A 26,263-nucleotide genomic window follows, 5' to 3' on the forward strand; every position below is an offset into this window, starting at 1 on the left:
CAGGGAGTATAACACTTTCATTCTTAAAAGGGTAGATAGGAAGTTGGTTTTATTTTTTCTGAGTTGCACTTGCCAAAGTGAACCTGTGTTGGACTTTTCTATGATCCACACAAGTAGCTAATCCATCCTTGGTTCTAAAAGACCTAATGAACCTCGAGGGACAATGTTTAAACCATACAGAGAGTTCATTGCGGTGGACCTGTTTCTCTATCCTGTCCCTGCAGATACTGTGAGAATGAAAACATAATGGCCAGTGAGGATATTGCCTGCCTAAATAAAAAAGAAAGGCTTCTTTGTTTATGATAAAAAAAAGACAGCGGTAGAGTGATGTGATGGTGTGTGTCTATATGAAAGAGATGACCGGTACCAGGAATGTGGGGATACAGGGAGGGGAGGGAGAACATCACAGGGGTCTGTAAACTCAAGTCATAAAAAAGTGCAGTACTGAAGTTATGTGATAGTTTTGATGGCTTCTTAAAATCCATGCTGTTAAGAAAGGAAGAATAAAGCAAACTTAAAATAATATATAAAATATCAATGCGAGGAATATGACAATTAGATTATACTTTACTAAATAGTAAACAATTTAAATGAATTAGCTAACCCCTTCACTAAACATCACCAACAAAGCTATTTATTATTTTCATTTTTTGTTTTTAATTAATTAATTAATTATTTTCACCCCCAGACTGTTACACATCCCATACCACCACCACCCCAGTCACCACAATGATGTTCCCACCCCACCCACCCCACCAGACTCTAAACTCCCTCCAGTCTCCAGTCTCTTGAGTGCATCTTCTCTGACTGAACTCAGACCTGGGAGTCCTCTGCTGTACATGTGTTGGGGACCTCATCTCAGCTGGTGTGTGCTGTCTGGTTGGTGACTAGTGTCTAAGAGATCTCAGGGAGTCCAGGTTAATTGAGGCTGCTGATCATCCTACAGGGTTGCCCTCCTCCTCAGTTTCCTCCAGCTTTTCCCTAATTCAACCAGAGAGGTAAGCATCTTCAGTTCATTGGTTGGGTGTACATATCTGCATCTTACTCTTTTAGCTGCTTGTTGGGTCTTTTGGAGGGCGGTCATGATAGGTCCCTTTTTGTGGACACTCCAGTAGTGGTTCAGGTCTTGGGGCTTCCCCTTGAGCTGAATCACACTGTGAGCCTGTCATGGGACCTTCTTTTCCTCAGTTTCTTCTCCATTTCCATCCCTGCATTTCTTTCAGACAGGAAGAATTATGGGTCAGGGCTTGGACTGTGGGATAGCAACCCCATCCCTCACTTGATGTCCCATCTTTCTGCTGGAGGTGGGATTAACAAGTTTCCTCTCCCCACTGTAGGGCATTTCATCTAGGGTCCCCTCCTTTGAGTCCTGAGGGTCTAGCACTTCCCAGGTCTCTGGTACATTCTAGAGGGTCCTCCCAACAACCTTCCTCCCAAGGTCACCTGTTTCCATTCTTTCTGCTGGCCCTCAGGGCGTCACTCATTTTCCCCCACTCAATAACAGATCATTTTCCCCTCTCCCCCCACCACCATCCCCTTTTCTTCCCATGTACCTTCATGTCTAACCCCTGTGGTTGGTTCCTTCTCTCTACCGAGTGGGACTGAGGCATCCTCACTTGGCCCCTTCAGCTTGTTGATCTCTTTGAGTTCTGTGGATTGTATCTATAGTATTCTATACTTTTTTATTTTATTTTTTGGCTAAAACCCACTTATTAGTGAGAACATATCATATATGTCCTTTTTGATCTAAGTTACCTCACTCAGGATGGTATGTTCTAGTTCCATCCATTTGCCTGCAAAATTCAGGATGCCCTAATTCTTAATAGATGAGGAGTACTCCATTGTATAAATGAAGCACATTTTCTGTATCCGTTCTTCTGTTGTGGGACATTTGTATTGTTTGCAGCTTCTGCTATCACAAATAAGGCTGCCATGAACATAGTGGAACATGGCCCCTGTAGCATGCTGAGACATCTTTTGGGGAGTGAGTGGTATTGCTGGGTATTTAGGAGGTCATTTTCAATTTTCTGAGGAACCTCCAAATTGATTTCCAGAGTGGTTGTACCAGTTTGCAATGTTCCTCTTCTCCACATCCTCACTAACATGTGTTGTCACCTGAGATTTTGATCTTAGCCACTCTGATTGGTATAAGGTGGAATCTCAGGGAGGTTTTGATTTGCATTTCTCTGATCTCTAAGGACTTTCAACATTTCTTTAGGTGCATCTCAGCCACTTGAGAGTCTTCTGTTGCCAATCTCAATTTAGTTCTATACCGCATTTTTTTATTGATTTCTTTGGTTTTTTGGTGGTTAGCTTCTTGAGTTCTTTATATATTTTGGATATTAGCTCTCTACCGTGTGTGGGGTTAGTGAAGCTTTTTTCTCAATCTGTTGGATGTCAAATTTGTCTTATTGACTGTGTCCTTTGCCTTACAGAGGCTTTCCAGTTTCCTGGGGTCCCATTGATCAATTCTTGATCTTAGAATGTGAGCCATTGGAGTTCTGCCTAGGAAATTTCCCCCTGTGCCAACGAGTTCAAGGCTCTTTCCCACTTTCTCTTCTACTATATTCAGTGTATCTGGTTTTATGTTGAGGTCCTTAATCCACTTGGACTTGAGCTTTGTGCGTGGTGACAAATGTAGGTCTATTTTCATTTTATACATATAGACAGCCAGTTAGACCAGCACCATTTATTGCAGATGCTCTCTTTTTCCATTGCATATTTTTGGCTTCTTTGTCAAAGATGAAGTGTGCAGAAGTGTGTGGTTTTTTTTCTGGTCTTCAATTTTATTCTATTGATCAACCTGTCAGTCTCTGTACCAATACCATACAGTTTTATCACTGTTGCTTTGCAATAGAGCTTGAGGCCAGGGATGGTGATTCCCCAGCTCTTTTATTGTTAAGACTCGTTTTCACTGTTCTGGATTTTTTGCCTTTCCAGATGACTTTGAGAATTGCCCTATTCATGTCTTTGAAGAATTGTGTTGGGATTTTGATGGGGATTGCATTGAATCTGTAGATCGCTTTTGGTAGGATGGCCATTTTTACTATGTTAATTCTGCCAATCCATGAGCGTGGGAGATCTCAAGATTTTGTAAGATTTTCTTCAATTTCTTTCTTTTAAGAGACTTGAAGTTCTTGTTATGAAGATCTTTCACTTGTTTGCTTAGAGTTACCCCAAGATATTTTATCTGTGGCTATTGCAAAGGGAGTTTTTTTTTTAAAAGAAATTAGGGAGATAACAAAGCTATTTTAAACAGTGCTATGAGATAAGCCATGTTTTAAAGTCTTAATTCCATTAGAAAGAATATATGCTAAACTGGAATAGAGTCAGTCAGGGATATGAATTCTTACTCTAAATATGAGTGTTACTTTTTTGAAAATACTCCATGTAACAATTGGCATCATTAAGAAAAATAATTTTAAAGAAAAGTAAATTTAAAAGTTAGTGTGAGAAAATATACTTAACTTTAAGAAGAAACTTCCTGTATTACTACCCCATTTTTGTTAAGGAAATGGTAGAAATTATTCTTGTTTAAATTATAGATAGTTAAGCATACTTAGATTTCTAGCATTTGAAGGAGACAGGAAGATTTACATGTTCAGGGCTATTCTTGAGTACCTAGAAAAATTTATGTCAGCCTGACAACATGCAACCTCATCTAAAAAGCCAAAATATGTATCTTATGCCCAAAATATTTTATCTAACTTATTACATATTATTTGGAGAACAAAATATGAATAAAGTAATTTTGAGGCCATAAAACATATCTTTGCTCCACATAACCATTTACAGGAGAGCCCTGGATTTCTGAAGCATGTAAACCTTAGGATCAACCACTTCATATTTTGATTCTGAGCATATTTAGTTAAACTATGAACATACATAGATGCATTTCTCAAGACAATGTCAGTTGTCATTTAATCACTTAGTAGAAAATTCTTTAACTCTGAACTTTAAGTTTACTGTCATTTTTAAAAGAAATGATATAGTTATATTCTATGTATACATATATATATGTGTGTGTACACTGAACCAGACACATACAAACTTCTAAAGAAAGGAAGAAAGGAAGAAAGAAAGAAACAAAGAATCAAAGAAACAAAGACACAAAGAAAGTCAATGAAATCTTAAGCAAAAAAGAAATGACAAATATTGCTGTAAGAGAAATGTTTCCCGTTAGTCTAATAGCCAGGACATACATGGCCGAAGGCTGAGGTAAAGATCTTCAGGGAGAAACTAAAGAACTTCTTTGAAAAGAAGAGAAACTCATAGTAGAAACACCAAACACTGATGACAAAAACATTCATAACCATATAATACCAGCAGGTGCATGAAAAGGTTTATTAATTCACTAGATATCTGACACATGCTTGTATGGGACCAGAGGGTAGTCATGAAGAGCAGATTCTCACTGCTACATTTGTTCTTCCACATTAATTTTAGGGTTGAATAGAGTTTCCACAATGAAATTCTCATTGCTGTTTTCTTTTCTTTTCTTTTCTTTTTTTTCCCCGAGGACAAAAACATAGTTTTGCTTCTACAGCATACTTAGTACATCTCACCCACATTTGCTCTAATGGGTTTCAGAGTAATTTGTCAACCTATACTGTAATTCTTCCTGAAGTGAAATCAGCATGATAATTGTGCATCTGTAGTTAATTAGCTCAGTTGGTTGAATCATGGAGCTAATGAGGCCATATCCTGGGTCTGATCTCTGTGTGGGCCAGTGAGTTTTAGTCTCTTACTGGGTCACAGACTACAGTTCAAACCCAGGCCAACTATCTCATAGCTGAATGCCACTGACCGTAAGGAAGCTGAGCCAAGAGAAAAGCGATTCAACAGCAAGCCTGAGATGGATCATCATCTCTATACAGTGTGCGCTTGTTAATGTAGTCTATAACAACCATGCGTGCAGTGAAGCATTAGTTATGCACTCAGTGTGCCACAAAAGGACACACAGGAAGCCTTCTGTGGCTTCACTAACACCATGGGTAATAACTGATAGTAAGCATTACCTAAAGGAAGGAAGGGGAACAGATCATTCTAACCACAAATGATATCTTTCTTAAATTGTGAGGAAAGAAAAATTCCTCTGTTAAGAATGTGTTGATTTTTTTCTTCAGTATGTTGTAAGAGTCCTCAGGCTCTGGCAAGCTCTCCTTCAACTATGAAATAAAAGAGATGAAAGGGAATGGGGTAGGTGAGCAGTTAATGGATGTAGTAATTGATGATCGAGAACCCCAGGAAGGGCTGGAAGTTTCACATTGATCAATGTTTCTATTTTCCTACGTATGGAACAATGTCTCATACTTCAGAAGAAGAAGAGGAGCCACCTTCTCTCAGTACAGTACAAAGAAGCTCCAGCAAGACAAAGATACCAGTGTTTACACTTACTATGACTGCCCCATATGGTCAAGACATTTAGTGATTTGACATTTAGTGATAACTAAATGTCAAAATGCTTCTTTTATGACAGATAAAGACCAGCACAGAAGCTTAGGTCAAATGTGTCTTAATAGTAACTTACAATTAAACATGTGTGTTGACACTTTGCGACAAGAAAACCATGGTCATGTTCACACCACCTGCTCAAATTTAGTGACTAAATGATTCATTTTGTAGGAAGACAATGCCCAACGTGGGTGGGGTAGGGTTTACCCATGCATGGAAATGTTTTATTACTATAAGCATATCAGATTATACTCTAAGAAGAGAAGGCCATGAAATAAGAAAGTCCTGGATGACTTGAGAGAGAAGAGAACAAACCCTTCTGTTTCACTTACATGTTGAATTTTCAGGGCTGTGGTCAAATCTAATAGAATCTACTATCTTAGGTAAGCATCAGTAAGTAGTTTCTATCTGGTTTAAAGAGTAGTTTTCCACACATACAGCAGAGGACTTCTGGTTTCAGACTCAAGAGAAGATGTACCTAACCCTCAAGAGACTGGAGACCCCAGGGAGATCTGGTGGGTTGGGAGGTGGGGAGTGAGGACATCCTTGCGGAGATGGGTGGAGGAGGTATGGGATATGGAATGATCAGTGGGTGGACTGGGAGGGGGATAAAATCTGGACTGAAAAAAAATTAAATAAAAAAAAGAGTAGTTTTCAAAGGCATTGTGGTTTATAGGCCTCATAGCTAGATAAAAACTATTGGTTGCCTCTCATCTTTGAAAGTTTGAATGTCACCATGAAAGCTAGTCCTCAAGGTACAATGCTATCAGGTTAGATAGAACTCAGAGGCTTCAGTGTCTGAAGTGTGTGGTCACATCACACCTTTGTACCTCAGGACATAGATCACTAGTGTGAAATTGTATACATATCCACCTCATTCCTATGGATGAAGAAAGGATTTATCTCCACTGAGCCTATATTTCTCAGTTTGCTCAGAATAATACTTAGTGAGGATTCAGGGTAAATTCCAGCATAAAATCTCATTGGTTTAAGCAGAAACAAAACCTGGAGAACTTTGAGATTCAACTTGCTGGAAGAAATTTGACAAATACATTTTTTGATATTGTGTATTCCTCAAATTATGGGGGCTATCACCGTCAGTGTAAACACTGGTATCTCTGTCTTCCTGGAGTTTCTTTGTTCTGTAATGGGAGAAAGTAGCTTCTTTTCCTCTTCTGAAGTATCTGAGAGACGTTGTTCCATATTTAGGAAAATAGAAACATTGATCAACATAAGGCTTCCAACCTTTACAGGGGTTCCTAGAGCCAGTCATTGCTTCAAAAATAGGAGGATTGTGGTTTTGGAAACACACTCCCAAGCATATTTTTAGAGACAGCAGAATCCTATATTTGTGAAAACAGAGCATTTTTAAACATCACTTCTCTGCTCCTTATAACATTGTTAAGTTTCCATCACCACCGCACCTCATCATCCACTTACCTTACTCATTACCTGATCCATCTGCCATATAGGAATCAATGTAACTAAATTCTCAGTGGTTAAAAGTAGACTAAATTAATCATATTAATTATGTCACTGGAGCTCCAAAACTCTTGTACTTATCACTGGGCATATTTCATTTTGTCTAAATGTAAGGTTGCATGATAACCTTCAAATGCATACACACATTTTATCTAAACTCCATATGGTTTCAATCATCTTGAACTAATACAGATTAGAACAGAGAGCATGCTATTCCCCCAGGCAAGAGAAAACCCTGATAATTACCCCAGAGTCACAATTTTTCCATCAAAATACTAAGTTGTAATTACTATTTAAACAAGTGGCAGGGCATTCTTATAGGATAATTGTATGTTTTCCTTGAGCTTTTCTCGGTTTCTAATTTTTCTTAAATAGCATTGCCTCACAAATTATCTATAAATTTTCAAAATGAAGGATCACACGCTGTTATATATTTTAAATAAATGCATATTTATTTAAGCAAGCATAAGGATCTGTTCTTTGAAAAAAATCTTTAAATCAACATGATACTTGTAGTTTACAAAAATAAAATGTTCATTTGTGTTTGTTTGCAGAGTTTTGTGTACAGATCAAATTTTGTTCGTGTAGAGGTCATGGAGAGATCTCTACCCCAAATTTCTATTTCAAGTCGATTAGTAGTAAAATTTGGTTTAAAGCCAAGATCACAGCCATCCATGTTCACACAGTACTGTTTAATCATGTATAAGATTCTTTTATATTTTTTTTGTAGATACAACTAAGTATATGGAAAAGTTATCAGCAAAAGAAATTCAGCTACATGTGAAAAATATAAATAAATTATGGAAGTTCGTGATTATACTTGAGAATAAACAAAAATGCTTTTAAAATAGCCTTTTGCTGAAGAAAATAGCCAAAAAACATTTCTGAATTGTACTACTCTGATAAAGTGTAATTTGTTCTAAAGTATTATTTAGTGATCATCCAGTAGTCATCACTAAAAGAGAACTTATATACATTATTTCTCTTTTGTTGTTGTTGTTCTGACCAAAGCAAGTAGCACAATCAAGAGTTTATCAAACGCAAAATTATTTAATTATATGTATTTTAATGAATTTTAATTGTTTACCATCAAACCTAATGTTTTAAACTAGATTAAAAAGGTGTGTGGTAATGCAGAAAAGGTAACCGTATATTGTTTGCCTATACATGCAGCCTACAACAGCAGAAGAGCTGAGGCAAAAATGGGGCCAAGGAGTGGAAGTTATGGAATAGGACTCAAGGAAAATGCAGACAGCTAAAAGTTTCACAAGTTTTTCTAAAAACAAACAAGCAAAAATCAAACCAAACCAACCAAGCAACCAACCAACCAACCAAACAAACAAACACGTGAACCCGTGAACTTAGGTTTTTATTCGCATCTTGTATAGCTATTATTCTGATCTTCAATAGAATGATTGGCAGTAGAAAATATTTCGATTTGCCCTGCTTTATTGTTTTAAAAATGTTAAATGACATAGTTGTGCAAAGCCGCATTGCTTCATAGACGCAGATAATACTGGTAGCATCTTTGACTTTTATAAGAATCCTGATGAAAAATTTTATTTACATATCTTTTTATCAATTACTATATTAAATTGAGTATAAAAGTCTGAAGTTTTGAAAATGAATATGAAACTTCCATCATATTTAATAGTTACTCTGTAATAGATACTTTGACTTCTTTAGGTAGATCTGCCTACCAAAGCCTTCCAAACACCCACTAAATAATTACTGATTTTATTCCCATCTGGAAGAAGTAGAAAGGGCTTTATTTTAGCTTACAGTTACAGAGGGATCCATCATGGTGAGTAGGCATAGAAGCTGTTGCGAGAAGCATGAAGCTGGCTGATCACATTTTCAAAACCATCAAACAAATCAGAAACAGAACTGGAGATCTAAACCCTCCAAGTATGTCACTTGTGACATAAGTATTTGAACAAAACTCCATCTGCAAAAAGTTTCATAAATTCCCTAAACAAGACCACTTAGTATTAAAAAGATATAAGCTTTCGAGGGGTGTCTGAACCACAACAGGATTTCTCATCTACCTTTAATCTTAACTGGACAGCCTCTTTTATATGATCCTGCCTTACAGTGTTCTAAGCATGTGAATTTACTCTAGTAAATTATGCAGGACATTCCAGAATGTTCATTATTTTGTGATGAGTTCCTTCCATGGCAATGTTATATTTGTTTTTTTTTTATTCTTTTGTTTTGTTTATGCTTGTCTCTTTTGTTTTGCTATTCATATTTTTGTATTAAATTGATTTAAATTTCTCTTAGTACTACCAAGCATAAGGAATTATAATGAGAAAGCTACTTTCACAATAGGTCATTCCTTCCAAGGGATTTATCATGACAATTTGACAAGGGATAACGAAGATATTAGGAGTGGACAACTTCTAAGACAAATTCTGAAAGATCATAATGCAAATTAATACATGTATGATGCTTTGTAACAGCATGCTTGAGAAAACAAATTGTACAGTATAAGCTAGCAATAAACTGTTTGAAATGAAACATACTGTTCACGTTCACTCAGCATGTGGAAGGAACTCTTGTAGCTATGCCAGCACAGTTCATGCCTTCATGAACTTGGAAAGTATAGTTAAATAGATCGATTCTTTATGTACTAGAAATTTATCATAGAGCAACCACCGTTACCAAATTACAATACCTGTAATTAAACATGGTAGACAGAGATGCACTGTTTATGAGGAAAACAAATGGGTGGGCAGGAGAAGAGTTTGAAGGAAAAGGAGGAGACTGAAATAGAGAGGAGGAAGAGACAGGAGGGAGAGGGCGAGAAGCTATGGCAGGTGACGTTAAGATTCGGCTCTGTGTATTTACAGGTTGTTATTAATGTTCTTAAGGGATAGATGGTACTGGGCTTTGTATGTTTAGGTGGGCAATTATATCTTATCAATTGGATCAAAGGTTATTGTGTTGTGTGTTCTTTCATGTGTAGATTTAAGTGTAATGGAGTGTGGGGCAGCTAGTCTGGGCTGCCACAGAATTGGAATGTATGCTTCTGGCAAGATATCCAGCAGATATCTTGGGGCAGTGAGGTGCCAGACCTAGTGGAGATAAAAGACAACCTTACTTTTTTTATTTTTGTATTTTACAACAACACATTTATATATGTATACATGTATATTTGTGTACATTAAAATATACATATATGTATGAAACATCTATTTTTTAATGTGAAATGGATTCTAGTATTGTACTCTTACCAAGCTGGAATGCTATGTTTACCTGGAGACCCAAAACCAGAAATGTTACCTAACAAATAAAAACTGCCTAAAAAGCATAAAAACCACTTTTTTATGAAAAGTGAAAATGTATAATATTTTCCAAATGTGTATTTATAGACCTAGCAAGGAATCTACACCTTGGAAATTTTCTTGTACTTTAAAAATCATTTCTTCATAATGTAGACAAACAGCTATTTTTCCCAGTGCATGATGAGCAGTGATATACTGGTGAAGAAAATTATAGCCACACAAACTTCTTTCTGTTCATAAAATGATAAAAGTGAAATTAATCTCTAGTTATCGGTGGGAGCTATTGCCACAGAAAAGAATTTCCTCTTGACCTGGCACCATTGGTGAAATCTGATTCTAATGGCCTGACCACTTGCTTCAAATAATGCAATAGGTTGAGTTGTGTGCATGTTTAGTATCAAGTCCAGAAAACCATCGTGGTTCTTTTCATTGAGAAAGAAACATATTGGATATTTATGACTTTGATAATGAGTACTTAATACATCCTTCCATTTGGCACAGTGGTAGTTCTTAAGGGTCTTCTATTCCCTTTTGAATCTGAAATCAGTTAACATAAAGGCGTAAGTACTGAACTAATAAAAGATTTTAGATCTAAGACTACCATACTTAGTAAGCCTCACTTAAGAGGGAGGAAGGATATAAAATACCCAGAGATAACATAAATGCTTTCCTTACAGAAATATTAGTGAGACAGTTGGGAGTTTTGATGATCCTTTACATCATTTTTAAGAATAATTTTCTGATTTTGTGTGTATGGCCATATGTCTGCATATATGTGTGCCTGGTGCCCCGGAAGCAAGAAATGGGTGCTGAATCCCTTGGAAGCAGAGTTACAGATGTTTGTGAACTGCAGTGTCTGTGTTGAGGATGAAACCCAGGCCATCTGGAAGGATAATGGTGCTTTATCCCGCTGTGTGTGGCCACCAAGCAGTCGCTCCAGCTGCACACATCTTTTTGAACATTCTTAGTTGCATTGACTACAAAATAATGAGTTGCATTATGACATTTCAACCATATATGAGACACACTCTCAACATAACTTATTAAAACCCCCACTTGGCCACCCTTTGTTCTCCTTGTCACAAACCTACCTCCCTTTCCTCTCCTGAAATGGTTCAGCTTCTTTGTAATATCATTGACTACATACATTTATTATAAACGTGATGAGTTATACTCCTCTTAAAATAGCACTGTAATATATTTAATATTCTCACATAAAGGAAGTATTTATGACATGAATGTTGAATGTATTATTTGGTTGCTAAGTCTCCAGGTGGATTTTTCAGGTCATTATAATAGACTTTGTGTGGTTTCAAAACAGAGATTTTTGTATGTCTTTTTTTTTCACTTATTTATTTGTTCACATTACATCCCAATATCTCTCTCCCCAATCCTCCCAGTCACCCCTCCCACACTTCTTCCTCTCATTCATCCCTTCCCTTTCCCTCTGAGAAGGAGGAGGCCCCCCTGGGTATCACTCCACCCTAATACATAAAGTCTACAAAACTAGGTACATCCTCTCCCTCCGAGGCCATACCAGACTGCTCATTTGGGGAACAAGATGCACAGACAGGAAAGAGATTCAGGGACAGTCTCTGCTCCAGTTGTTGGAGGATATGCATGAAGACCAAGCTACATATCTGATTCATGTGTGTGAGGACCTAGAACCGGCCCATGTATGCTCTTTAGTTGGTAGTTCAGTCTCCAGAAGGCACCAAGGGTACAGGTTAGTTGATTCTGTTAGCCTTCCTGTGGAGTTCCTGTTCTCTTTGGGTCCCTTAATACTTCCCCTGACTCTTACTGTCCTGAACAGCATCTAACGCTTGACTCTGGGTCTCTGCATCTGTGTTAGTCAGGTGCTACATGGAGCCTCTTAGAGGAAAGATATACTAGGCACCTGGCTGCAATAATGACAGTACCATTAATAGTGTCAGTTATTGGTTCTTACTCATGGGAGGGTCTCAATTTGGGGCAGTCATTAGTTGGTCATTCCCTTAGCCTCTTCTCAATATTTGCCTATGCACATCTTGTAGGCAAAATGTACATCAATTCTTAAACCAGTCAAAGGTCCAACAAGTCTGCCAGTTACTTGACAGCCAAAACTTTATATAGGAAAATAGCCAGTTATGTAAAAGGATCAAAGGGGATATTTAAAAAATATTAATAAATAATAATGTACAGATAGTTGGGTTAGGGGATTTAGCTCAGTGGTAGAGTGCTTGCCTAGCAAACGCAAGGCCCTGTGTTTGACCCTCAGATCCAGAACAACTAAAAAAAAAGACAGATAATTTTATAGCCTTATTATTTTTCTATTTTGGAAGAATAAAATTGAAATTTATAAATCCATAATATATATACATATATATTAACCATATATATTTGGTCATAATTGCTTAATATGATATTTTTTCCTAGAGCATGATGGGTAATGTGTTAAAAGAAACCTGTATTTGCATGAACTTTGTGCTCATTAAAGTAAAACTAGGGGAACTAATCTTCTAGTTATCAACTCAATCAATTTATTAAATAATTTTTATCATCATATTTATGGGAATTGTATTATATACATGGGCCTGCTAAAACTATTATTAATCTATTTGCAAATACCTGTTAAAGATATTTGAGTATGACTTTTAATCATGCATACAGACATGCCAGAAGTGATTAAACTTATTTTACATTATAGGTATTTTAAGAAATCATGCTCACCTATAATTCATTATTAAGAATATTTTCTGATAGTAAGGCGACAACAGAATTTTGTAACTAAACTCCATTGGTGTCTAATAGATCATAAAGAAAGATAGAATAGGCACTTTAGTTTTTGCTATCACTGCAAATCAGTTTGTTTTTAAGTTACTAACAAAATCCCCAACATTATTGTCTGAGGACTCTATTGTTTATATGTTTTAAAACTTAGTGTGTAGCTCTTTTTCTTTTAGAGAATAACATTCTTATTTTTGAAAATTATAAATTAAAAAATTTCTTTTCTGCTGTCTTTAAACATGAAAAAATAGGTATGTTTTCTACTTTCCCATCATCTATGACATCTGTGCCCTGTGCCGTCTATCCAGCAACATGCAAGCACTCTGAATATCAACATCGTACCGTATTCTTGTAGCCCTTGTATCATTCTGCCCCAAATAAATCTAAATTTTTAACAACATTGTCTTACCATCACAGTTTGTCATACATGAATGATTGCCAAGGCAGATGGGACAAAGAGATTCTGTTAAGAGCCAGTATTGTTTCTCAGTGAAACTATGAAGAAATTTAAAATAAAGGTGATCTTGAGGAGACAATTGTTACTGTTTTCTACTTGATCCCCAGTTAAACTTTATCATTAAACCTCTATTGTACTCATCAAAGATAGGATAAAGGGAAATAGAGGTAGGAGAAGCATTTCTTGTTTTTAATTAATTCATTTATTTTAATCATATATTTTATGTCTTTACATTTCAAATGTTATCTCCCTTTCCCTCTTCCATCTCCTCCCCCCCAATTCCCTCCTCATTGCCCTCACATTCCCCTGCATTGGGAAAACGAGCCTTCACAGGACCAAGGGCTTCTTCTCCTATTGATGCCAGACAATGTCATTCTCTGCTACATAGGCGGCGGGAGCCATGGTCCCTCCATGTGTACTCTTTGGTTGGTTGAGCTCTGGTTGGGTCTGGTTGGTTGATATTGTTGTTCTTCCTGTGGAGTTACAAACCCCTTCAGCTCCTTCAGTCCTTTCTCTAACTCCTCCATTGGAGTCCCCATGTTCAGTCTGCTGGTTACCCGTATCCTCATCTGTATCAGTAGGGCTCTGGCAGAGTCTTAAGAGACATTTCTAAATGGGAGTGGTTAGCAGATACAGAAATGGGGTAGTTACAAACGCAAAAGGGAAGCAAACTGATCCAAAAGATGCCCGGCTTCAAAGTAGATTTTAGCTCAGTGGGCAGTGTCTCCACCTATATGTTCAACTGACAACCTTTCGTGTACAGTCGATTCATTGTAAAGTGTTTTTCTTTTATTTTGACTCATGTCTAAAAACACGAACTTTATGTTATTGTAGTAACACCGGTGAATTTAAAACTTTGTTGTCTATAGCAAAACTGTTACTGGAATGAAGCTGCTCTCAAGTCACATGTATGTTACTCTGACAGTTCCTATGTTTCAAAAGCAAAGCTGGACAACTGGGGTAGACACAACATGGCAGAGAGCTGTGAGGCATTCATCATTCATCCTCCTAGAGACTTTTGACCTCTTCTGATTCAGAATGTTCTCACTAGCAAGCAGGGCCTCCCTGTCCCAGGCACTGCATCTGAAATATGCCTATGAAATTAACCCCGTCAAAAAAAAAAGGAAAATAAACAAACAACAACAAAATAAACAATGAGAAACTTATACATTCGGGCCTTTTTTTTTCACTTGTCTTTTTCTTTATAATAGCATTATCAGGTTCAAATACCTAGTAAAGTAGTTAGTGATTTAGATGAGCTACTCTTAGATTCCAACTGCTCGACTGGAGGTAGCTGAGGACTCCCATGCATTATGAGAAGGGGAAACGGATAGGCTATCCGTTATTTATCCTTCATTCCTCACTGTAATGTTTTGAAAATCATTACAGTGCAGTGGTATAATGAAGTTACCGGATTGTCAATGGTTATTTCTGGCACCCTAAAGATCCCTTGCATGTCTTTTAAAGATCCCTATGTTCCTTCCACTGCAAACCAAGCCTGAAAGCCTTAAACTTCTTGTTTGACACTTCTTTGGAATCCTGACAAGTGTAGAAATGTAATCAAATAGAATAACGTTAAACATTGTCCTCTTATACCTAGTATCATTCTCTCGCAACCATCTAAGCCATTGAATTCACTGTTACTCTGCTTCTGAGTTCCTTGCTGAGTGATATTTTATTGTATGGACATTCCAGTTGACTTTAATATGTTATCATGTGAAAAATATCTGGGTTTCTCAGTTTTTGAGTATTATAAATATGCTTCTGAAAGCATCTATCATTTTGTGTTAGCATACATTTTCACTTTTTGTGGGTAGGAGGGTAAATACCCAGGAATCAAATGTATGAACTTTAAATTATTTTATTATCATGTGAACACAAGGGACACATGTTTGTGTGCATGCACACATCATTGTAGGCCTGTGGAGGCTAGAGGACAACATTGTGGAGTCTGCTATTACTAATAAGACAGCATGCTGGCTTTACTATTAGGTCTTAAAGACTATGATAAACTCCTTTTAGTGTGGTGGCATGAGCTTTGTCTCCTACAGACAGTGAAGACACTAGTCAGTCTCTCTTTAGTATGGTCAGTGTTGTATATACTGTCACCTCTTTTAATAAACATACTTTGTGGGTTTCCTTCTCATTTTATTTATAGCTAATGATTTTTTAGGCTCTATTAGTATGTTTACAATTATCTGTCCTTTTGGTATGGAAATCTCTTGACTTTTTGGGACATTTTCCTTTTGGATTAATGCTCTTATAGAGTTGGGAAACAGCATCATATTTTCTGCAATGGTACTTTATTGAGTGAGTAGCTTGAAACTATTTTCTTGCAATCAGTTGTTTGCATTTTCAAATTCTTAGTAGATCCCTTTAAGGAATGAGAAACACTTCATTTTAATAAACCATTGAATCAATTTTTCTTTCTAAAATATGTTAATTATAAATTAAAATGTGGGGCTGGAGAGATGGCTCAGTGGTTACAAGCACTGACTACTCTTCCAGAAGTCCTGAGTTCAACTCCCAGCAACCTTATGGTGGGTCACAATCATCTGTAATGAGATCTGATGCTCTCTTCTGGTGCGTCCGAAGACAGGTACAGTGTATATAATAAATAAATAAATCTTTAAAAGGAGTGCTTCTTTACAAAAAGAAATTAAAATATGGTTATATCACTTTCCCTTTACTCCCTCCAACCCCTTTCCCACCCTTACCATTTCCCTCCTCTTGCTTCCTCTCAATCAAATCCAGTGCTTCTTTCTCTTTATTAGTGTATACACACACACACACACACACACACACACACACACACACACACACACACTCCCGCAAAACTAAAAAACCAAAAAAACCCAACTTGTTATTGAAGAACTAGTTGTAGACAATAATCAACCTTTGGGAAGACTGTTTCTGCTCATGGCATTCCTTAGTTACCCATAATACTCTTACTCAGATTAAGCCACATGAGATGCCCTCATCCTCATATGTTAATATTTGTGTGGATTCTAGGCAGCCCCCCTAACCATGTATTTTAAAAGTCTTGTTTTTAAGTTCATATATATTCTATGGACTTTTTCTTATATTTAATCTTTGAATTTCAGTTAAAGGAATGAAAAACTAGGTCAAAGTTCTCTTTCTGCCTTTTACTGTTCATTTTAGCTTGCTCGTGTCTAATTTGTTCATCCATATGCTTTGAAATAACTATCACTTGTTGCAGGATATTTGATCACACTGTAAACTTTGATACTGTGATATTCACTGAAAAAAATCTGTTTCTAGTTTTAGTGTGCTTGTGCCCTTAGCACACACCTTTAATCCTTCTGTCTGGAATACAGACATGCCCTTAGTACACACCTTCAGTGTATCAAACAGTGTAGGTAAAATGGCTTATAGAAGAACACACACATATTTAAAAATGATGTCTAATTGAGTGTCAGATAAGACGGTTTGGTGAAAGATTTAGCAGAAGAGGATATGCCCAACTCACAAGAGAAAAGAGAGGAACAGGAAGCTACTAGAGGAGTAGTTCAAAGAAAGGAAAGAGATAGTTTTACCAGGAGAGTTTTACACAGCAAGCTTGAAGAAAGGACAAGCTAGACACACATAGATGAAGACAAGAGAGCCAGAGAAGGAGCCAGAAGGTGAGAAAATACTGTCCATGCTGGTGTGAGGCCAAGCAGAACAATTCAGGAGAAACCTAGGGAAGCCAGGTTGAATCAATCAGCATCAAGGGGAATTTAGAGTCTGAACAGCTGAGTTGAACCAGCAAAATCTCAGTTCAGAAAGAATAAGAAAGGGAAAGTATCAGGGGCTGAAAAGTCCTGGATTAAAGGCCTAGATTAACTTGTACAGAGGCTAGAAGCTGCCAAGACTAGTCCTGTGTTAGCAAACAAGTCAGAAAGTCATGAAGACAACAATTACTACAAAAGAATAAAAGTTACTTTTATAGTAATTATTTCATATTACTATTTTTACAACTTTACCCCAGATATTTGGATATATATATGAATGTCTTTTTAAAATTTATTTCCTTTACAACTCAATGTCAGCCTTCTCTCTTCTCCCAGGACGCCCTCACTTACGCCCTCCCCCAATTCCACCTTTCCCTTGTTTTCTGAGAAAAAGTTGACCTCTCTTAGTGTCAGCCCCCACTAAAACAACTCTCTCTCCGTATGCCTTCCCCACTGTTCGATGAGGAAATAGGTTCATCTTCTCCCACTGAGGACAGACAAGGCAGTCCAGGAAGAGAACAGACTCGGAGACAACCCCTGCTCCAATCGTTGGGAGACCCACATGAAGACCAAAGTGCTCATATGTTATATATGTGCAGGTAGCCTATGTCTAGTCCATGCTCACTCTTTAGTTGGCAATTCAGTCTCTGGGAGGCACCAAGTGTCCAGGTTAATTAACTCTGTTGGTTTTTCTGTGGAGTCCCTGTCCTCTTTGGGTTCCTCAATCCTAATCTTAGCTCTTCAAGCTCCACCTAATGTTTGGGTGTGAGTCTCTGCATCTCTATCCATTGGCTGCTAGTTGGAGCCTCTCAGAGGACAGTTATGCTGGATTCCTATCTGCAACCATATCAGAATGTCATTAATTGTGTCAAGCATTGATTCTTGCCCATGGGATGTGTCTCAATTTGGGACAGTCATTGGTTGGACATTTCCTCATTCTCTGCTCTATCTTTGTCCCTGCACATGTTGTAGGCAGGACACATTTTGGGTCAAAGGTTTTGTGGTGGGTTGCTGTCCGTATCCCTCCACTGGGAGTCCTGCCTGGGGCTATCCCTGATTTCAAACTGTGCTACAGAGCAATAGAAATAAAAGCTGCATGGTATTGATATAGAAACAGACACATTGATCAATGGAATTGAATCAAAGACCCAGAAATAAACTCTCACAACTACAGACACTTGGTTTTTGACAAAGAAGACAAAACATTACAATGGTAGAAGGTGACCATCTTCAACAAATGGTGCTGGTCAACCTGGATGTCTGCATGTAGAAGAATGCAAATAGACCCCTGTTTATCACCCTGCACAAAACTCAAGTCCAAATGAATCAAATACCTCTATGGAAAACCAGATACACCAAATCTAATAGAACAGAAAGTGGGGAATAGCCTTGAACTTCTCATTGGTGCAGGAAAAACTTCCTGAACAGACCACCAACGGGTCAGGAACTAAGGCCAAGAATTAATAAATGGGATCTCATGAAACTGAAAAGCTTCTAAATGTCGATGGACACTACATTGGGGAAAAAACGATCTTCACTAATCTGACATCTGATGGAGGACTAATGTTCAAAATATATAAAGAACTCAAGAGATTGGACACCAACCATCCAAATAACAGAATTAAAAGTGGGGTACATAGCCAAACAGAGTTCTCAGCAGAGGAACCGTGAATGACTGTGAAGCACCTAAAAAAAGTGTTCAAAGTCCTTAGTTATCAGGAAGATGCAAACAAAATGACTCTGAGAGTCCACCTTACACCCATCAGAATGGCTAGGATCATAAACTCAAAGGACAGCACATGCTGGAGAGGTTGTGGAGCAAGGAGAACATTCCTCCACTGCTGTTAGACTTGGAAATTTGTAGAATGAATGTCTTTCTTGATTTCTTTTTCTGTTCTATTACGTGGTGTATCCTATTTTTCCACAAGACCACATAGTCTTGATTGGTAAAAAAACAATCAATAATTGAATGTTCTATTATTATAGTTTTATGCTATATAATGGTATTAAGTTATAATAATACTCTATTACACTATCTGCATTGCAATCACATTTTTATCTCCTCCCATTATAATCTTTTTGCCTACAAATTGTTTCATCTATTCTAATTCTTTTGAATACAAAGTTACAAAGTTCAGAATAATTTTATGCATGTGCAGTAATAATTTGTACTGTTTGTGGAGTCACTAGGAATACTCTAACCAAGGTTTTGGAAGGATATATTTCATGCCAAGTACTAGGGTTTCTGTTAATCTATGGTTCTTGTGTGGAGCAGAGTCAGCTCCAGTGGCTTAACTTTCTTTAAGGTGTTTGTGTGAGCATGTGTTTGTGTGTGTGTGTGTGTGTGTGTGTGTGTGTGTGTGTGTTTGTGTGTTTGCATATTCACATACATACATACACATGTATGTATTGTATAAAAATTTTAGATAATCATAAAATTGTATGATTTCTTGAGACTTTCTTAAATGATGCAAATAAAAAATGGGCTAGGAATCTAAACAGAGTTTTTATTGGAAGAAATAAAAATGATTAAGAAATACCTTTAAAGTTTAGCATCCTTACCAATCAGGGAAATGTAAATTCAAGCAACTTAAAGACAGGATGTCTAAGATCAACAAAACACATAAAGACAAATCTTGGTGAGATTGTGGAGAAAGAGAAAACCTCACCTTCATTCATGTTGGTGGTAATGTAAATTGGTGCCTCCACTCTGGATAGCCATGAGAAGGTTCATCAACAGTCTGCACAAAAGTAAATCTACCACATAACTCAACAATACCACTCTTCAGCACATGCCCAGAGGATTCCACATCCTCTTGATACAATTGTCATTGCCAACATGTACTCATCAGCCAGGAAATGGAAACAGCCTAATTGTTTAATAAATGGATAATGAAAATGTAACACACATGCACACGGAACTCTATTCAGCTGTAAAGAAAAGAAATGATAGCCTGAACTCGCAGATATGTGGATAGACCTGGAAAATATTGTATTGGTCCTGGTAACCTAGACCCAGACAGACAAAAGCTGCACATTCTCTCATCTGTGGAACTTGCTCCAAAGCCTCAGATATGAGTATCCAAGGGTATTAATGGGCCATGGGTGGGGAGTGGAGGCTTGGGAAGAAAGATCAGGACACAGGCAATGTGACATGGGAAATGGAATCAAAGGGAGAGAGTGCCAATGTAGAGGGGCGGAGCCTATCAAAACAGAAGAAGAAGGGACAAGGAACCAATACTAGCATTCACATTTTATAATTGTATATTTATTTCTGTTTATTTTTTTTACTAAGTCTTAATTATATTGTCTATTCTTCATCTGGTTCTCCCTCCTGTCTGTCTACTCTCACTCTCTCCTCCTCTCCTCTTTCTTCCACTCATTCGCTTTCTTTTGCTTTCTTTTCTTTGGTTTTTTATTATCATCGTTTTGTTTTGTTGATTTGTTGTTTTATTGTTATTGTCGTTGTTTTGCTTTGTTTTCCTAGCTGCAATGAATAGAACTATTTTATTGAAACAGTGTTTGGGACCTTTGCATCCTTGATTGTGAACCTAGGGAAAACAGCATTCAGTATTTGAACATTACATACATATGTAATATTAATACAAGACACTTTGTCATTGACTTAGAAATCTTTATCAAGTTAACATTTTGCTTTTCCCCTAATTATATTTTAGACCGTACATGAATGGATGCTCAATTTTGTTAAATGGAATAACTTGATTTTTGTTATTTATCCCTCTAATATTGTAAATTATATTCTGTGATTTTTGATCAGATTTTTTATTCTTCTAATCAACTTTATCATCTCATGCTATGTAATATTTTTACATTTTGCCTGACTAATTGAATTTGCTAATAGTTTGTTAAGGATTTTTGTATTTAGATTAACAAATGCTCTTGGTTTCTAGTTTTATTCTTTAGAGACTTTCTTGTGTGGATTTAAAATCAGGATAATAATTAGTTTTAGGAAATGAAGGAAAGCCACTACCTGTTTAAATTTCATCAAAGAATTGTATAGAATTGGTGTTAAGTCAGTCAGAATTGTTTCGTGCTGTCTGTGGAAATCATCTGCACCTGGGCATTTTCCTTTGAAGAAACTGCTAAGTTATAAATTCAACTTCCTAAATAGCTTTAAGTGAATCGAGATAAGTTATTTCAGGATGGAAGAATGGATTTTTTTTTCAATTTTATTTTAAAGAGTTAAATCTGGTGGAGAAATGGCTGAACAACTAAGAATGCTCGCTGCTTTGCTACAAGGACTGATCCTAATCCCTAAGTAACACCCTGACCTCTCACAAACATGCATATTACAACCCAGCGTTGTCTTCTCTCCCACAGAGACATGCATACACACATACACACGTGTTCACACAATTAAAGGCATTCATTACAACTCTTGGCTTAAACTTCTGTATATGGGTGTGTGTGTATAAAACTCAAACAAAACAGATGTGCTGGTGAATTCTTTTTTTTTAAAGATTTATTCATTTATTATATATAAGTACACTGTAGCTGTCTTCAGATACACCAGAAGAGGGAATCGGATCTCTTTACAGATGGTTGTGAGCCACCATGTGGTCGCTGGGAATTGAACTCATGACCTCTGGAAGAGCAGTCGGGTGCTCTTAACCACTGAGCCATCTCTCCAGCCCAAGGTGAATTCTTATAATCCTCGCATTTTCAAGGAGAAGACAGGAGGATCAGGAGTTCAATGTCCTCCTTGACTACTTATAAAGTTTGAGCTGGCACACACGCACGCACACACATGCACACAAGTAAAATGTTATAAAAGACTTGACCTATTTCAACACATGTCCAATTCATCTTGATATGGTTTGTAATTTTTCCTTACTATTTTTTGATATCTGGAGGTGACACCCTTGTTTCCGTAATAATACTGATGGCTGGATCTTCTGGCTGTCCAGGACTGCAGGACTTCGGTTGACTTCGGAGTACCATAAAAGAACCTAAATGATATTCCATTGACTTTCCCTTTTCCTCCATTTTTAAATTCATTTGCTTATGTTCAAGTCTCTTTCCCATTTCTAATTAGACTACTGTTTTGGGTTTTGAGGTTAGAGTCTGGAGGATGGACTTGAGGTATTGTCGATGTATACATTTATTGCAATTAATTTTCCTTCAAACACTACTGTAAAGGTATCCCATAAAATTTTATATGCCCCACTTTGAGTTTTTCTTCTTTCCCCTTAATATTTTATGGTTTCTTTTTGTTTGTCTTGCTTAAGCTGTAAGCCATACGATACTTAAACACACACGGTACTTATAAAGTACTTGGAAATATCATTCTACTTTTCAGTCAACTGATATCTATTTTGCATGTGTTGTAACAAAAATTCAAATACACACATATATGAATAAATAAATCCATTTAAATAAATAAATAAAAATTTTTTAAAACCCACTTTGTGAAATCTAGATGTGGCAGTGCACTCTTGGAACCCCTATATCAAAAAGTAGTAATAGGAGGACTAGGAATTGGTGATCAACTTAAGCTCCATAGCAAAGTCAGATTATAAAGCTAATACATATTTAAACAAATGCATCACCTTCTGTATTATTTCAATTGTTCATGTTTTGAGGTTTGTTTTCTAGGCATATGCTTTTATTTCATTTACTTTTTAATGCTGGCCTAAATCTGATGCATTCTGCCATGGCATCTTTGTGTGTGTATGAGTGTGAGTGTGAGTGTGTGTGTGTGTGTGTGTGTGTGTGTGTGTATGAACATGAGAGTGTGTGTGTGTGTATGTATGCCCGTGAGAGTGAGTGTGTGTGTGTGTGTGTGTGTGTGTGTGTGAGCGCGAAAGTATGTGTATGTGTTGTATGGTTAAATTTTGTTTGTTTCTCTAGCCCCCAAACCCCTTCGTTAACTCTTCTTTAGACTTGTCTTATACTATTCCCGTGATGTTGGAGAAAGGGCATCCAGACTCCTTACTTTATCTTGGTAGCATTTTGATCCCCAAGCTGACGTTTGTAAGCATGAATTAGAATGCAGCCACAGTTCCTTCTGTGGTGTTTGACTATAGAAAATAGTAATTTCCTAGCTGGACAATGGTGGTGCATGGCTTTAATTCCAAGTACTCTAGAGGCAGAGGCAAACAGATCTCTGAGTTCAAGACCAGCCTGACCTATACAGTGAGTGCCAGGGTAGCCAGGGCTACACAGAGAAATCCTGTCTTGAAAAAGACAAACTGGAAAGAAAAATTAAAACAACATTGTCCCAGTAATTACTATCCTTGTGGGCCACTGTTTTTTCTGATCCCATCAAACAAACAACTAAAATAATAACAAATAAGCAAACAAATAAAAACCAGCCAGAGCAGAAGTGAAGGGACTGAGGAGCATGGCTGTCCTCAGAGCCAGAGTCTTCAGCCTTCTCTTCTCTACATAGTCTCAACTTGTCACAGTCTCCTTCTATCTGTTTTATACATATTCTTCAGGGAAATTGGTGGTATTTAGTAGAGGTTTTCAGAAAAAAAATTATTCCATGTTCCTATACACAAAAGTTTGCTTCTTTCTTTTTCTGTGTTCCTTTCATTTGGAACTGGGAGGCCACCAGGCAACTTTTACATCAGTTTACTTACGGAAGTTAAACATAAAATTATTAACGAGTTTTCACTGAAAGGGAAAACTTCAGATTGAGGAAACACCTCCCATGATAAGTCATATTTAACATGCCTTTCTCTTCTGCCCACCAATTTCTTTCTGCTTGTTTCATGAAGAGTTCCACTCTAATAAATTTCCTCCAGGTACTAGCTTCACTGTTTACAGTGACCTTTTCTCATTTCAAAGTAGTTACTGAATGGCGTCCCATGGGAGTCTCATCCTCTTGGCTTATTTTGATTCCCCTATGCCTATTATAAAACCTAGGAGACAAATGTTTAACTGCTGAATAACTGAACAGTCACTGTGATTTAAATTTCCCATTCCACGTCTGTCACCTACTTTGTGCACCTTGAAGATACAAGGCCTTTAAATTTGCACTGTACAATTCTCCACCCAACACTCTCTAGGTTGGTGGTTAAGACTCTCGCAAAAAGTTGCCCAGAATTTTTCAGTCTAGGAGAAAAGCCACTGCAAACTTCAGCACATGTTTAAGGTCAAGTTCTGCTGTGTAGAACTGCATGCAGTTTTCGATTACAGACAGGTAGGGTTCCATGATGTTTCCCTTATGGGCATGTGATATTCACCCCTGCTGCTCCTAAAGCGACCTTTGAACAATATAATAACCTTCAAATCCATCGGTGGGCTGTTTCCTAGTTCTCTGACTTCAACAATTAATGTTTAGGCAAGTCATGATTTGATTTGTCAAATAGTATTTAACATGTGTGCGTTCCAGGAGAGGGATGTGGACCTCTGACTCAGATAAGACACTGAACTTAACTTTTGACTTACTACAAACACAACTTAATGTAATATACAGTCACTACAGAATTTTCACTTGCATATGAAAATGTAGGTCTCCTGCATTGTGCTCCGTGTCTTTGGCTAAAATGTTAACGATGCTTACTTTGCTACTTGGCTTTACATTCTGCATAAGGAATTATTTGAAGACTGAATTCACTCCACTTTAGATAGAAAGTATGGAAAGGCTTGTACATGGGAAATCTCATTGCATGCTAGAATGGAAATCCACCGGGAAGTGGGGGGAGTTCATTTTATTGCCTGAGAGCTGTTGATATCCTCCCTGAATCTTTCAAAGGCATCTTTCATGCCGCACAGGCAACCCACAGTCAGTAAGAGAACAGAAAGAACACTTCTCTCATGTGTCAATCTCAGCAAACTTGCATAGCAGCTGTGCTAGGTGGTGATGGGGATTATCACAAGACCCAATTGCAGGGTTTTGCCTGCTGGAAGAGACACCCCAGCCTCTCAGGGGACCACTTTGCTGGAGATGGTGGCAATAATGCATCTCCGTTGCTAGTGGATATTGTGGCCATGTAGTACAAAATTGGTGCTAGATAAAAATCAGAAAGTAATAAAAATGCAAAGAGGAAAACTGGGAGGTCTGGTTTTGTTTCGAAGTCTCAAAGAGGGAGAATAAAACAAATGTGCTAGGTTTGTTGCGTTTACAGTAAAGAAAACATTAGATATGCCTTTAATGAAGCAAACTCTCGGGGCAGGGCATTCAGTCTTCCCGTCTGAGAACCGTTTGGTTGCGTTGAGAAATAAAGTTGCAAAGTAAGCATGTTCAGACCTTTATTTGCTATTTTTTGTAGTTCTCTCTCTCTCTCTCTCTCTCTCTCTCTCTCTCTCTCTCTCTCCTCCCCCTCCTTCCCTTCCTCCCTCCCTTTCTCCCTCCCTCCCTTTCTCCCTCCCTCTCTCCCTCTCTCCTCTGAGCCAGAGTTTTCTGTGCAAATGAAGCAGGCGTTGTAAGAATGAGATTCACTTTGGACGACTCTTCACATTCCAAGTCATGACTGCGTTAAGCAGCACAATCCCATCTCTGGTTGATGGGCAGAAAAAGTGGGCAGCTTGCCAGGTAGACGTTTCCATGACTCCCAGCCCCCAAAGGTGATGCGTTTTTCAGCTAATTCAATGAAGAGTGGGCTGAACTTTGGGTCTAAACGAGACAATAGCTGCCTTCGCAGTATCAGCAGAATGGTTGATGGGAATGCGCTCACTCTACATTTGGCAGAGAATCATGTGACCTGACGGCTGAGATTTTGTGATGGTGCCAACGGAGACTTGGAAGCAGCAAACTGGCCTGACTTTTTTCTTCTTTTCTAGCAAGGATCAGAAAATGGTGGATCTTAATACTTGACTTTAGCCAGACTCAGCAAGCAACTGAGCTTTGAAGCACAACTTCGCCTTTATTCTGGGCTTTTGGCAGGCCACCAGGAGGCTGTCCCTTTCACGCCTGATAAATTCTGCTGCTTATCTCGAAAGAGAGAGAGAAAAGGAAAATAATAACAGAATATTGAGGCATAACAAGTGAATCCTAAAATTGTATGTGCTTTTTCTTCTTTTTCCTTCTCTTTTTTAACCTTTTCTGACTGCTGATTTTTAAAAATTTTATGTTAATACCCCTTTTTTGGTTATTGAAGAATTCAAGTAGTTGG

The 26,263-nt window shown here is 37.6% G+C and overlaps 1 long non-coding RNA gene across 20 annotated transcripts in view; it reads left to right on the plus strand.

Moving 5' to 3' along the window:
• LOC103693508 (uncharacterized) overlaps positions 1 to 26,263 on the plus strand; it is a 490,050-nt gene that overhangs the window by 361,331 nt on the left and 102,456 nt on the right. For 14 of the 20 annotated variants that reach the window (XR_010056223.1, XR_010056221.1, XR_010056218.1 and 11 more), the window contains one exon: positions 1 to 26,150. This exon is cut by the window's left edge and continues 19,714 nt beyond it. The exons of the other annotated variants lie outside the window; for them this stretch is intronic. This is a non-coding gene — a long non-coding RNA (uncharacterized LOC103693508). The remainder of the gene's footprint in view (positions 26,151 to 26,263) is intronic. 20 annotated transcript variants of the gene reach the window in all.

The sequence above is a fragment of the Rattus norvegicus genome, chromosome 11 (assembly GCF_036323735.1).
Source record: "Rattus norvegicus strain BN/NHsdMcwi chromosome 11, GRCr8, whole genome shotgun sequence".
In the NCBI taxonomy this organism is placed as follows: domain Eukaryota; kingdom Metazoa; phylum Chordata; class Mammalia; order Rodentia; family Muridae; genus Rattus; species Rattus norvegicus.